Raw genomic sequence first — 16379 nt, forward strand, 5'->3', positions numbered from 1 at the left:
AAACATCCGATGTGACAGAAGCTAAAGTTTAGGAGGGAAAATAAACTATGCCGTAACAATATGTCCACATTTGCCAGGCAAACAAAATAAAATAAATACTACCAACTTCTTCAGGAAAATAATGCTACCAGTGGTACAGCGATCCACATTCTGCAAATAGCTTTACTTTCCCAGCCTTGCTGCACCCATTTAAGTTTAACCGCTGCTAACCCAGAGCATTAGCAATGCTGCCGTGTGTACTTTCCCATGTCTCAAGTTTCGTTTTCCCTGCCTGGTGAGCGGAGCAGGTGCTAAACAATGGGAGTCTTGTCCGGTTAACCCAGATTCTCGCCATCATATGGGCTTTGCCAGAAAAAAAAAATCCAGCTCCGGTCCCACGTCCCAGTAAATGAGGCAGAACAAGGGGTCGCCAGTCCGTACTATGCTCCTTTCTTCAATCAAGGAAGGAAAAAACAGAATGAAGTGCAGGCGATGGCTTGTTCATCATCATCATCATCAGTAAAACCCCTCTGACACGAACAAAATAGAAAATCGAGAGCACATTTAGAAAATATGGAAATTTTACAAAAACTATACATGAAATTCACACGAGTGAGTCAGCTCATTTCTACATAAAAATCCAGTGAAGATGTGATTTGTTGAATAAGCTGCTTCCCGCGCACCCGAGGCGCCGAATCATGGGATCCCCAGCCCCATCTTCGCTTAAACTAAAACAATTGCCCTCAATCTGCCCGTTGCATTGCATCTGACTTTGGCATTACCCACCACTTAATACACCAGTCAGCCAACAGCCAGTAACAAACTGAGGCATCTCGTCTCGGTCTCCGCGACAGCACGTACGGACACACCAGCGTGCTCGCAGCGCATCGAGAGGAAACGAGCCCGGTGACGACGCGGCTGGGCTGACGAGCGCCGCCCGCCGCCTGGGCTAGGAGACTGCCGGGAGCCCGGGAGGACCGGAGGAGGAGCAAACGAATTGAAGGGGGGGGCCGGCGACACGGCCGCATCTCAGCGCTGACCCACGGGCAGGCAGGACCGGCAACATTACAGCATGCGTCCCGATCACAGCCGCGCCAATTATTTGTCTCGCCACGTGCACCCTTCCCCACGTCAAAAGTTGCGGCCCGGCCATGAGAGACTGTGACGAGAGAGCCCATGCTTTGCTGCCGCCTTCTCTTCTTCTAGACTAGAGTAGTAAACGTCACCACGTGCGGCATCGGGCGTCACTGCGTCAGGGTATCCAATGCCACACGCACGGCGCCAAAAAAAAAAAATGCCACACGCACAACCCGCCCGCCTCCATCGCCCCTGCAGTGCGCCGACGTGGCATGCATGCTTGCGCGGTCTATACTATATACGGACATGAACGAGGACCTGGTTGGAAAGTACTCCGTAGGGTTCAAAAATAGTCAATGGACATTTTTTAGATCTCATGGGCTAAGAACATAGTACTCCTTAAATTAGTTACAGGTAGCTACTTAATTGATTAACAACTAGTTGAATATTTGATTAAAAAACTAATCCACCTATTAATCTCCCAATTTAGATATGGTCTATAAAAAAAGTGATTTTGGATATCGACACATTCTAAAAAAACAACTTCCTATTAATCTCCCAATTTAGATATGGTTTTTAAAAAAAATGGTTTTGGACATCGACACAGTCTAAAAAAACAAATTTGATCACTACTTTTGCTATAAAATATTTATAGAATATAGTCAATATATACTTTTATAAAACTACATATCAAGATGAATCTACTTACATCACTTTCATATTTTTAAACTCAACTCAAAAGAATTTATTTATAGTCAAAGTTTAAAATATTTGGTTAAGACAACCTCTAATCGATTTTCTTTACAACATCGAGGGAGCAGGCTAGAAGGCTAGTTTTTTACGGCATTTGATATCCAAACAGACGATCTTCTCCTAGCCTAGTGGCTACTGCTGCGACAGTGCGACCGACCTCTCCTTTCCACCGAACCGTACCCGATGGATGGCTGTGGCTGGTGCAACCAGAGCATACTTTCACTTGTAAATACAAAAACTCAATACATGATCTTTCGAAAAAAAAAATCAATACATATTGTTTTTTACATACAAGGAACATGTCAAAGATTAATATGTTAATTATAAAACAGTAAAAGTACTACTCAGGTTGCATTTTTGTTCTTTAACATGCTAGGTAAGCCTTGTGAACTCGTTAATAAGTATGGTAAATATAGATTTTATAGGGGCCGTGAACAACATGCGCACATGTCGCACCTGCTGATATATGGCCCTGAAGGCCTCAACTAGGGACCGCCAGTGGCAAGTTTCTTTCTCTTGGCTGTTTGCTACCTGAACATCTTTATCAGCATAAGAAAACAACGACAAAAGCTAACAATGCTACCTCGTTGATCACAAGTACATGATGGTTAACTCCTGTTGCTCCTCCTTTTCTCTCTGTTTCTCATCTTTTTTCTGTTTCATTATTTTGCCCTCTCTTCACCGTTTTCTTCAACCGAGTGTTTTTTTAGGTGGGGCGGGGCGGCAGCTTCATTGTCCACGTCCGAGTATTGGGGCGTGAACCCTGGATGTGATGGGTGGAGAGAGGCTTCATTCACCACGTTCGGCTGTTCAGGTCTCGGATTATTTCAGCTTATTTTAGCTTATTTTCTCTCACAGAACACTATTAAATTATCTAGAACCATCCAAAATTCACTGTTACATGCACCAGCCGAACACAAAAATTATCCACGCGGGTAGCGTGGGGCTTGAACCCCGATCGAGCTGGGTATACCCTTAGGTGGTTTAAACAGTGTTAAATGAAACAGAAAAATTAAGGAAATAAGTGAAGGACCATTTTGCCCTCAATCATACTAATACACTTACAAATATCTTTTTTTTTTGCACGTTAATCAAATCAAGACGTGATAATCAAAGTTGCATTGGGCGGGCAGCTAACTCAGTTCAGAATAATCATTGTCAATAATGTGTATATGAGAAGTGATGAGCATTTCAGTTTCCCTGTTAAGCACACAATGAAATTTAAGGTTTCCACTAAATATTCTTTTGGTCCAAAAAAAATACAATTCTAAAGCACAACCAAGTAAACTTTAGCCACAAAACGTTAAGCCACTTTAGCTCTTAAGTCTTCAAACATAGTCTAAAGTTATGTCTACAATTTAGCCGACCTTATAAAAAGACATTAGTTCGTTAGACCACAAAAGTGAGCTAAAGTTATCTAAAGTTTAGCCCTTTTCATTTAGCGAACTAAACTTTAGACAATGGGATCCAATCAGGACCTAAAACCGTTACAAATAGTACTCATTCCATCCACAAAAGAATGCAAATGTCGCATCCGTGCTCATTAAAATAGTTCAAGTTTGACCAAGTTTACATAAATAGTATTTATATTTATGTCTTCAAACTGATTTATTACAAAAGTATATTTCATATTTAATCTAATGATATTTATTTTGTATCCTACATGTTAATATTTTTTGTATAAATTTAGTCAAACTTGAAAGTATTTGGTTTCTCGAAATACAAAATTTGCATTCTTTTCTAGACGTAAGGCGTGGATTAGAATTGTCTACCAACCTAAGACCGTTACAAATAGTAGATTAGAATTGTTTAGGACTCTAGACCAACGAAACAAAAAGAGTCCATGGAAATCCCATTTCTTGGCGCGAGAATGCTTGCAAATTACAATTCCGCTCTCTCATCCCACACTACCCCAGATATGGACATCACTGTCGGTTCAAAAACCCATTTCACTGCCAGGTTTTGAACTGACATTGGCATACCGACAGTGATGGGGGTTGACATCACTGTCGGTTCTTAAAAACCAACACTGATCTACAGGCAACAGTGTCGGTTCCTAGGTCCACCCGGCAGTGTCCAGTTAAAATAACACTACCGGTTTGTAATCCCAACCGACAGTGAAGGTTGCATCAAGAGTGTCGGTTCTTGGCTCAAGCCAGCAGTGTTGAGTAAGCCTACACTGGCGGTTCATGTCTCAAACCGGCAGTGTTGTCGTAACCATCACTGTCAGTTCATGGCTCAAGCCGGCAGTGTTGAGCAAACCAACACTGTCGGTTTGTTGCTAACCGGCAGTGATGGTTACGACAACAATGTCGGTTTGTTGCTAACCGGCGGTGATGGTTACGACAACACCGTCGGTTTGTTGCTAACCGGCAGTGAGGACCCATTCGTATTTTATTGTTTTATAATTTATTTGAATTTATATTTTTTGTGAAATCGAGTTTCGCTTTATATAAGCTACGTAGACGACATGTGCATCAATATTAAACATTACAAATGTTACGGTTACAATTCAAATGTTCTTATCCAGATCTCGATCCCTCAAAATAAAAAAAAAAGAAATGTTCTCGGACTTTACAGATTGTGCAATGCTTCTCGTACTTCTTACAATAATCTAGCGAGCCGCTCTGGGCCATACTGGTCTTTGTACTTCATAGATTGTGCAATGGAAAATACTCCATCTTTTTTCAATACCTCGGCTAAGATGAATTTTGCCAGCTCCGATCGTAGTGCGACGATCTTCATGTCTAACAGCCTTTCGTGGTTATATTTCTTGCGTTGTCGTTCAAAAAAGATGATATCCAAAGAGGAACATCAAATCATTTTGTTGAATTATTAACAGACATAAATGAAATGGGGATTATACACACCAACTTATCGGCTTCTTCCGATTTCCCGCCGATGTAGCGAAGCATTGCCCACATTACAAAAACCCGCATTCATTGTTTTCCGCCAGCTGTGATAGGTACTTCTCCTCTATTTCGATAACCTTGAATGAGACCTACGTCCTACCGATAAGTCTTCTTTAGACACTGAGCAACATTAAAGGGAGAAACATTAGAAAGCGGTATGTGTGATTAGAAAATAATATGTTATTAGGATCGTTTACTAATTTATCCCTGCCACCAGTGCATCCAGATGATGAAATGGTTTTTTCTTCGAGTCCCACACCTCGATCAGATTTTTAGCAAGATTGACATAAATGAAGACGAAATGGTTGCTGCAATCATAGAATCCTAATTATCGAATAATCTTAACAAAAAAGAAGCATAAAATTAAAAGCCGAGAACACATACTCGCAGTTGTAGGCTAGAAGTATGTGGGTTTTATTCTTCATCGTGAATTCGTCGAAAACAATAATCAATCTCTGTTTCAGGTCTTCCACGTCACATCCATAGAGGCCTAGACATATCCTCTCATTGACTCGCAAGAGGTCCAAGAAGCCTATGTAATCCTATTTGCTTTTTAGAATGCAAAATTTTGCTATACACCTATATAAAATTATGGAAAGTGCTCAAAAGTTAACAATTTGTGTCTCGAGAGAATAGTTAACTATAATACCGTGCGTGTAGGGTACTTACATAGTCCACAACGTCAACATTTGAACATCGAGAGAGCATTTCTGGTATAGCTGGAACAAGCACTCCCACTCGACATCGAACTTGTCTTCTTCAGGATAATGGAAAACATGTGGCGAACGGATAATAACCTTAAAACCAAAGTCATCCGTCTCTATTGCTTGAGCCATGTAACATTCATGTAACTGGCGCATATATGTTGTTAGATTTTTATACTCATGATCGGGAACCAAAAGATTGCCCCTTTTATACTTCATTGCCGGTGTTCCCGTCCCTTGTACATCATAATAGATGTTCACGGCCTCTTCCATGGTTAATCCTGAGTTGTCTTCGATGTACTTCTATATGCTCCTTAAATATTTATTGTGTTTTTCTTCGTCTCTTGTTGTAGCGTATTTATTCTGTGTTTGCCTTTCGAATTCGGACTTCAACAAATACGAAGGCAGTGAGGCACAAATATTGAAGAAACTAACACAATCTTCCTTTGAGATGTGTGCTGTAAATTTTTCTTTCATCAAGGTGGTAACGCTGCCACTGAATGGCCTTATTCTTTTTTGTTGGTCCACTTTGGGAGCATTTGCGACCGATTCCAAGGACCTTTTCTGCGATTGTGAGGATGTCATTGATCTTATTTTGGGCTGAGGTGGAGGAGGAGAAGGAGGATGACGACGAGAATTCTGTTTTCTCGGCGCTGATGAAGATGGAGGAGGAGGAGGAGGAGGAGTCTCTTTTCTTGGGGTTAATGAAGATGGAGTCGGACGAGGAGGAATAGAAGGAGACATCTGTCTTCTCGGGGGTGATGGCTCCGGATGAGGAGGGGAGTGATCTCTGTTGGGAGATGGTGAGTGATCATCGTGGGTGGGTGAAGACTCATAGTTGTCCTCATCATCAGAGGACAATTGATGGTCAAGCTTAATGAAGCGCTTGCGCTAGGCCACTTGAGAGCCCTTGTTTTGACCAAGTTTTGACATGTCTTCCGCTACGGGGTACTCAATGGGTATCTTGTTATACTTCTTATCAAGTATTATATCAATGGTGACGCGAGCGTACCCCTATGGAATTAGGTGGCCATTAATTGTCCTGTCTCCCACAGGCCAGGCCTAGCCAAGCGCCACCTTGTCCTTTGTCTATTCCTGATGGATGTACAACTTGACATTGATGGGTTTAGTGATGCCGTCCACCGAATGAGGCACATTCGTCTCTTCTTCGTCGAGCGGGGTTGATCCGCAGCTGCTGCGGCCCCTAAACTGTGGGCTAAAGGCAGTAGGAGTAGGGTTTTGTGGTACTCCTAAGCCCTTGGACAACAAAATTTGCTCGACTCGCGCTTCAACAATCGCCTCAATCCATGCTTCCATTCTGTCTTCCATCTCTTTTAGTCGCCTCAAATACTCTGCCTCCTGTTCCGCTCTACCCCTCGAGCGGCTACGATAAGTGTTAGATTCTTGGGGAAATGCTAGTTTCCAAGGAACAACACTGGTTCCTCTAGTGCGACCAGGGTGCTCCTTGGTTCTGAGTGCTTGGGTGAGCACGTCTTTCTCCCTATTAAAAGTGCGAGTCCCTTGCCTCACCTCCTCAGTTACCTGGGAGATCCTCTGGATGAGTTTGCTCATGGGTTCATTTGTGGAGCTAAAGCTCCCATCCTCGGCGTGCCATACATTCCTCCCCATACAGTATATTACCGATCTGGGCTCCCAATCGGCGGTCTCAACCTAAACACCTTCCTCAGCGAGGTGATCCATCTTTTGAAGTTCTGTTTCAAATTCTGGCATCTTTTTGGCGTAGCCACAAGAGCCGAGATGATAAAGATTCGTTGCTTTCTGTGAGTTCTCCTTATTCTTCCTGCTCAGTTCTAAGTACTCCTCGGATAACCTGTATTCCTTGAAATCCTACCAGAAGTCCTTTTGCTTGCTAAACTGTCCACCATCGAAATCTGGCTTTTTTATTTTGAAGGACAAAATTCTTATACAATGTCCCCTTGAAATTCTTGAAGCATGTCCCCATGATTTCTTTTGCTTTTTTCTTGACTAACTCCCTGTCTTACTCCCTTGGGAAAGTGAAATACTCTGTGATCTTGACATCCCATATGTAATCCTTCTCACTTTCGAGAACCCTCCATGGGTCATCATCTTTCCCAATCCACTTCCTGTACCTAATCGGGATGAAGTCCCTAACAAGTAACCCGAGGATAGTCTTGTATTTGGTCAAAACTATAGGCGGTGAGAGTGGATCCCCAAATTCTTCGAACTCAGTAATGTGCTAGTGTGCATTCCTACCAACAGGAATCTTTGACACGCCTCACTTAGATCTAGCCTTCCTGCTACCCGAACCCTCTAGCTCCTCGACCGATGGAGGCTCCTACCAGAGACACCAAGTAAGCTATGACCCTCTCAATTGAGTAGCGTGTGTGGCTACATAGTCACATCATACCAAAGTTACCTGGCCATCTTGGTCATTTTGACCTAGATCGAGCAGGCCGGACGAGGTCCAAGGCTGCTCGTTCTCACCGTCCTGATTAACACCATCACCGTTTGTTGGATCATGTGGCTCTCCCGTCCCAGCGATATCAGCCGCTTCTTGTTGCCGATCTGTTCTTCGGCGATGGGTAACAAGCGACGATGAGTCATGGCTGTGACACGATCATGGTTAGTTTTGGATGCAGACAACTACTAATAGCATATGTTCATATATATATATATATATATATATATATATATATATATATATATATATATATATATATATATATATATAAAAGATGTTTAATGCAAAGTCTAATAATAAGTCCATATACAACAAAGTCCACCTACTATTCTATGAAACTAAGCCTACATCAACTTCCAAATAAGAAAAGCAATGACCATAGCTATAAATAAAAGCATGACATCTTTCCAAGACCAAGGAGTAATTCTCCTAATCTTCACATCACCGACAGGTGGCTTCTCTTCAATCTTCAGGGCCAGCGGATGGCCATGGTTTGCATTCATTGGACCATAGTAGGACGGTTGCCCATGATTTGCAAGGTAGGCTGGATGACTATAGTAGGCCCTCAAAGCTTCAGCTTCTGTGTTGTACTTTTTGTACAAATTACCAGGGTAGCGATTGACTTGAGCATAGCAATCTTCCCAGGTTCGATAAATCTCAGGCATGTGACCAATATGCACTACATACCATGCCATGATTGCCTATACATTTAAGTAAATTAGGCATGTGGTAAGTGGTAATAGTAACTCACTGAACTAGGGAAGCTTAAGAGTAAGAACATTATTCAGCAATACATTGTCAGTATTGCTCATGTGCAAGATGAATAACCAAATTCTTCATTGCTCCCAAAGTCATATTATACCGATTGGTTTATGAATTTTGGAGGAAGCTGAAATTGACTTATATAGTCATATCTTAATAAAATCCACTTATTCAGGTGTCACCTATCTATGTCATGTTTTACATTGCCATTAGTATCTAAAAACCTCTCATTGATGCATTGGTAATCCACACACTGTTATATCAAAATCTACATGAAACATGAGGCTATGGATACCACTGCTCTAATGAACAATATTTGTAGATATGTCAATGGGGCTTTTGCTATAAAAGGGTTGATGAACAAATAATAGAAAACCACATCTTCTAGGAAAATAAAAAATCAATTAGATGCATTTTTGGGATGCTGGTGCATGTCTGTGCCATTGAAATGTATCATTTCTTCTCCTGATTGACAGAGAGGTGAGAGCACACAAATTTGTACTTGAACATCAAATACGTAGCTACAGTGTTTGAATCAAGATCACACAATACATCATCATCAGTAATCATCTAAAATCTGCTAGAAAAGACTATCTTAGTAAGGATGCTAGAAAGCTCATAAAAACCAGCAAATGCTCTCCGAAGTCACAAGACAGTTCTTTATTTTTCATTCTAGACATTTAAAAATCGGATGCTTGGGATTCTTGCCTGAACAAACAAACATACCCTAACAGCATCATCAATGTGGGCATACACTATCAACTATCTTAAAAAACTATAATACACATAGGACTAGATGGATTAGAACTAATTTTTCCTAACACCGTGTATATTTGTCACTTTCTTCTTGTCCCAACCACTCCATGTTATGCCATCTTGTGACTCAGTCACTTTACTCATCCCGTGCTCTATCTAGCAATCCACGAAGCCACTGAGGTCCCTGTTTTTTGCCTTTACCTGGCATCCGAGCCTACATGGTCTAAGGAGACCACTAATACTCATGGAAGAAGGAGTTGAGATGACCATGATTATACGTGTGATGTGGGTGATACAAAAAAATTAGCAATGTTACTAGCCATAGGTGGTGGAAGGTAGGAACCAGGAGGGAGAAGCGCTACTATGAGGCGCTAACACCATGGGGCATTTCATCAAACACACAGCGGGCAGTGAGCTATGCACTCACCGTGGGGGAGGGAAAGTAGATGTCCGCACGCTCCTGAAGGCCTCGGCGGTGGGAGTGCTCCTGAACGCACTCACCGAGAAGGAGGAGGGGCACGGCTGGCGTCGTGGATGACAAATGAGGGCACGGACAGCGCGGTGCTCCGGCTTGGGGCGGTGGACGGCGTGGGGCGGAGCTCCAGCGTGGGGTGGTGCTCCGGCGGCGCGGGGGGGGGGGGGGGGGGGGGGGGGGGGTTGGCGTGGGGTTGAAATGAATTTGGATAATTTCAACCCACTTGTATCTCATAACTGCCGGTTGTAAGATGAAACCGACAGTGATGGGGGTACATCACTGCCGGGTAACTCCCCAAACCGACAGTGATGGGTGTATATCATCGCCGGGTCATTCTCCAAACCGGCAGTGATATGGTTTAGCAGTTAGGTCTTAAGTATTATAACTTTTCATTTTGTTTCGAACTCCTCCGACTGTCTCAACGGTTAAGACCCTTCAACCAAGCTGCCAAGACCCGTGTTCGAGTCCCAGGCGGCCCAATTTTTTTTGTTTTTTTATAAATTATTAATTTACTTAGGGAAATAGCTCATCACTGCCGGTTTTGATTGTAAACCGACAGTGATGGGGTGAGGCAATGAACTCATCCAGAGGATCTCTCAGGTAACTGATGGGGTACATCACTGTCGGGTCATTCCCCAAACCGGCAGTGATGTGGTGTGGCAGTTAGGAGTTAAGTAGGATAACTTTTCATTTTGTTTCAAACTCCTCCTACTAGCGCAGCGGTTAACACCCCTCAACTTAGCCCCGAAACCCGTGTTCGAGTCCCAAGCGGCCCAAATTTTTTTGTTCTATTTTATAATTTATTAAGCGGCCTCAAGGTCAAAATGAAAAAGTAAATAACCCTAACCACACATCCTATACTAGCGCAGCGGTTAAGTCTCTAAACTCTGCAACCCGAGACCCAAGTTCGAACCCGAGGGCTGGCATAATTTTTTAAATACCACTGCCGGTTTTTAAAATAAACCGACAGTGATAACCAGTGTCACTGTCGATTTATTCTCATCAATGCTGGTTTTTTGAAACCGACAGTGATGTTTATATATATTAAAAAAAATTCTTTTATATACTGAATAAATAGAAGCATATGTATTCCTATGTCGAAATGGCTTGATTTTTTTTGGCAAGCTTGTACACCCAAATTAAGACCCCACGCAGGATCTTAGGTTTTTTTATCAGTTTTTTTTATTTATTATATTTTTCTGTGTGCTGAATGAGACAAAAGAGGGTGAATTTCATCTTAGACCCAATAGATTTTGTCATCCACCTCCACGAAATTCTTATCCCTAGGGCACATTAGAACCTGTGTAAAAGTTTGGCACCATTCTGGATCTTTTTATGGGTAGACTCAGTTCAACCTATAATTAAATGGTCTCATCGTGTGAAAATTCAATTAAACCTCAGAAAATAGCAAACCATCTCCGAAAAATCCCAAACTTGGTGTTTTCTTCACACGTGGCACGTGCAAGCCTAAGAAAAAGTTTGAGACCAATATGACACCGGAATACGTATGAACCAAATAAACCTTGATAACCTATGTGTATAGTCATGGTTTGATGAAAGGGCACATGTACCTCTGTGAAGCATGTATACTCCGCCTATATCGAAATAGCTTGACATTTTTAGCAAGCATGTACACTCAAATTAAGACCCCACATAGGATCTAAGGTTTTTCTGATAAGTTTTTTATTTATTATATTTTTCTCTGTGCCGAATGAGACAAAAGTGGGTGAATTTCATCTTGGACCCAATAGATTTTGTCATCCACCTCCACAAAATTCTTATTCCTAGGGCACATTAGAGCCTGTGTAAAAGTTTGGCACCATTCTAGATTTTTTTGTGGGTAGACTCAGTTCAACCTATAATTAAACGGTTGAAAGCTCTAGTTTGATTTTAATAAATTGATGAAACCCTAAGTGCTAACCTAGTTTATCAAGTGCTCATGACATAGGTAGCACATTCCAAGTGGCGAAGCAAATGAAGATCATGACATGATGATGGTGATGCTATGGTGATGATCAAGCGCTTGGACTTGAAAAGAAGAAAGAGAAAAACAAAAGGCTCAAGGCAAAGGTATAAATGGTAGGAGCTATTTTGTTTTGGTGATCAAGACACTTAGTGAGTGTGATCACATTTAGGTTCGATAGCCATACTATTAAGAAGGATAAAACTCGTATCGAAATGCGGTTATCAAAGTGCCACTAGATGCTCTAACTCATTGCATATGCATTTAGGATCTAGTGGAGTGCTAACACCCTTGAAAACATTTGTGAAAATATGCTAACACATGTGTACAAGGTGATACACTTGGTGGTTGGCACATTTGAGCAAGGGTTAGGAACACCACCGGTAGAGTGTCCACCCGTAGAGTGCGGACAGTCCGATGGTGCACCGACGCCTTAGACAGAAAAGATAGAGGTCACTGTAAGTGACCGAACGCTGGTCTCGGTTGGATCGGCGCCTCCGGTCAGTGGCAGCAGAGGTCACGCAGTGTCGGTCTCTGACCGAACGCTGGGTCACTTAGTGACTGGACCCTGACAGGGTGCGTCCGGTCTTGCTGACATGGCGCACACAGGGGAGTCGCCGTGTGACCAGACGCTGAGTGTGTCCGGTCGAGCATGACCAGACGCGTCTGGTCGTGAAAAATCGTTTCTGGATGTTTACTGCAAACGACCGGACACTGAGGTCCAATGTCCGGTCACTTCGCAGCAGCGCGTCTAGTCATCAATTGACCGTTCAGATCGAGCGCTCAGTATTTGAAGAGAGAGGACACGTGGCACGCATCGCGTGACCGGACGCTGAGGTCCAGCTTCCGGTCGAAATGACCGAAGCGTCCGATCACCCCGTGTTGTGCCCAGTGAAGGGGTACAATGACTCTATTCGTGGGGGCTCTCTATTTAAGCCCCATGGTCGGCTCAAGCTCACTCTCTTGGCTATTTTGCATTGACATAGCAACCTTGTGAGCTTAGCCAAAGTCCTCCCACTTATCTCCATCATTGATTAATCATCTTTGTGAGATTGAGAGAGAATCCAAGTGCATTGCTTGAGTGTTTGCATCTAGAGGCACTTGATATTCATATTTTGCTGTAGGATTTGCTTGTTACTCTTGGTGGTTGCCGCCAACTAGACGGCTTGGAGCAGCGAGGATCATCGAGCGGAGGGTGGTGATTGTCTCCGGCTCCGATCGTGGTGATTGTGAGGGGTTCTTGACCTTTTCCCGATGAAGAGCCAAAATGTACTCTAGTGGATTGCTTGTGGCTTGTGTGATCCTTATCTTGTGTTAGTTGTGTGGCACTCTATTGAGGGTTTGGTGTGTGATGCCAATTAGCGCATGAACCTCTAAGTGAGTGAATCGCCACAACGAGGAGTAGCTTGTCGACAAGCAAGTGAACCTCGGTAAAAAATCATTGTGTTCATCATTTGATTTCGAGGTGATTGGTCTTCATTTATATTGATTCTTGTAATTGATTGGTTCACTCCTCGACACAGCGGTATAACTATCTTGCTCTCTCTCTCTTTACATTACCGCAAACTAATTATCAAGCTCTTTAGTGTACCTAGTTATGAGAGCTTGTTAGTTTGGTTAGTGTTGCTCTTTAGTTAGTCTTTGAGAGCACACTAACTTAGTGTAGTGCCATAGCTATTGTGTGGTTAGAGACAATAGAAACTAAAATTGTGGTAGGTGGCTTGCATTTTTAGTAGGCTAGCGCAACAGTTGCTTCGCCTCATAATTGTCTAACCGATTTGTTAAGTGTCGTTGTAGAAATTTTTATTAGGCTATTCACCCCCCTCTAGTCATTAGGACCTTTCAACGGTCTCATCGCGCTGAAATTCAATTAAACCTCAGAAAGTAGCAAACCATCTCCGAAAAATCTCAAACTTGGTGTTTGCTTCACACGTGGCACGTGCAAGCCTAAGAAAAAGTTTGAGACCAATACGACACCAGAATGCCTATGAACCACAGAAACCTTGATAACCTATGTGTATAGTCCTAGTTTGATGAAAGAGCACATATACCTCTATGAAGCAACTTGATGTTTCCTTCACACGTGGCATGTGCAAGCCTTAGAAAAAGTTTGAGACCAATACGAGACTAGAATGCCTATGAACCACGGAAACCTTGATAACCTATGTGTATAATCATGGTTCAATGAAAGAGCACATATACCTCTATGAAGCATGTATACTCACCCAAATTAAGACCCCACATAGGATCTGAGGTTTTTCTGATCATTTTTTTATTTATTATATTTTTTTATATGCCGAATGAGACAAAAGAGGGTGAATTTGATCTTGGACCCAATAGATTTTGTCATCCACCTCCACAAAATTCTTATCCCTGGGGCACATTAGAGCCTATGTAAAAGTTTAGCACCATTCTGGATCTTTTCGTGGGTAGACTCAGTTCAACCTATAATTAAACGGTGTCGTCGCACGGAAATTCAATTAAACCTTAGAAAGTAGCAAACCATCTCCGGAAAATCCCAAACTAGGTGTTTCCTTCACACGTGGCACGTGGAAGCCTAAGAAAAAGTTTGAGACGAATACGACATCAGAATGTATATTTCTAGTTGCCCAACAAATGTTACAGGAATTACATGCATGACAATAATTAAACACACAAATCCGTACAAATTAAAATTAGAACCTAATTAAACTATGACCTTGAAAACAACCTAATAAACATTAATTATTATTGGAATCACTCCCAGGTTCGATCGGGCCACGCACACTAACATGCCTCTGTAGCCATATATGGTAATTGATGTCACGGATTATGTATCCGCTTGTATCGATGAAGTCCAATGCCCGTATGAGTGTACTCTCTCGTGCCTCACAATACCAAAAGAATGGTCGGCTATAGATGTAACATACTAAATGACCACTGCCCCTGTTAGTAATCCTTATACAGTACTGACGTCTTTTTATAGTGAGTTGGCCAAGGTTATCATTGTAGAAGTCCCAATCATACCCGAGTTGCTCCGTAGCTTGGTCTAGAATGGCCCATAAGCCACATGCAGCATAGGTAAGGTCCTAGAGCGCAATCTGCATGCGGAGAAAAAGAAAAAGAAATTAGAGAATGTTATTACAATAATAAACATCAAATAACCATGACTCAGGTATAAGTGACCATTTTATCACATCCGCACGGTTGTAGCTCGCAAACCATTCGCTTGCTTGTGGGACGGGGATATCACCAACATTCAAAGCAAGTGCCTGGAAGTGCGAGAAACCTACATCATAGCAAACACGTCGAAGTGCCTCTAAACATATGTGCACGGCACTGAATTGGGCGCTTATCACGTCCGGGCTCTATCTTCCCGTCTCGTGGATATGGTTTCGATGATTTGCACCCCTCAAAGGGATGGAAAAACTGAGTTCACACGTCCATAGCTGACCACTTGCCTTAGATGTCATGTTCTCAACGATGTCCGAGATAAAGAACCAGCTAAGTGTTGTTCGTAGCCAATCTATTGGGGATATAGTCTGCGACATATATGTATGCAGCAATGGTATTAAACTAATTACACTTATTTGTTAGCATAAAAAAATAAAAGATGTTGGAAAATATTTCATACAATAGTTGGTACAGGGAACCGTGGAATGGCCACATTAGGAGCGAATGGCTCATCGCCAGGGTGGAAATCTGGTTCTTGTGTTGGGGGAGGTCCGTTGTTCATACCACCTGATCGATAAAATGCAAAAAAAATATGAACATAAAATATATGCACAAAAAAATCTTCCAAGTAAAATGTGGCAACATAATTAAATATAGATCGAATGCAAGGAATAAGAATATATATAAATATAGAATGCAAAGACACATGAATATAAATATAGATCAAATGAATATAGATAGAATATTGAAGAAGACAACATATCAATACCATTGAAAAATACAGGAGCCATAACCAAATCACGTAGAGAGAGTGGATTTCTTGAGAAGTGAGAGTGAAATGTGAGAAATGAGACTATGAGAGTTCGTAGGTGGGTGGGATCGATGTATGTGGCCGGCAGTTTGTTTTATAAAGGGTGCATGGACATCACTGCCGGTTTTTAAGTAGAACCGACAGTGAAAGTTAATATCACTGTCGGTTTGTAAGTAGAACCGACAGTGAAGGTGCATATATGTAAAGGATATATTTATTTAGATAGTATAGTGGGAAAGTTTTAACAACAATGATATATTTATTTAGATAGTAATGAAATACATAAAAAATTACAAAAATATTAGAAATAAATTACATATACAATAACAAAGACCTTACACTAAAATTCCACATACGATAACAAAGACCTATTTGCGTACATGTCAATGTTACAAACAATGTGTATCAACACATTATAATGTAGCATTCTTCTAGCACCAACTAGGGGCAAACAGCTGCACCGAGGCGGTCTACGAGCTATACCGGTTGGAGATGACATGGTGGCAACAATGAATCCGCCTTATCTGTACATGGCCTTTTTCCAGATGCACACCGCAGTGGATCCTCTGTGAACCTCGTGGCACCTCCAAT

The sequence above is a fragment of the Miscanthus floridulus genome, unplaced genomic scaffold (assembly GCF_019320115.1).
Source record: "Miscanthus floridulus cultivar M001 unplaced genomic scaffold, ASM1932011v1 fs_243_1_2, whole genome shotgun sequence".
NCBI classification, from domain to species: domain Eukaryota; kingdom Viridiplantae; phylum Streptophyta; class Magnoliopsida; order Poales; family Poaceae; genus Miscanthus; species Miscanthus floridulus.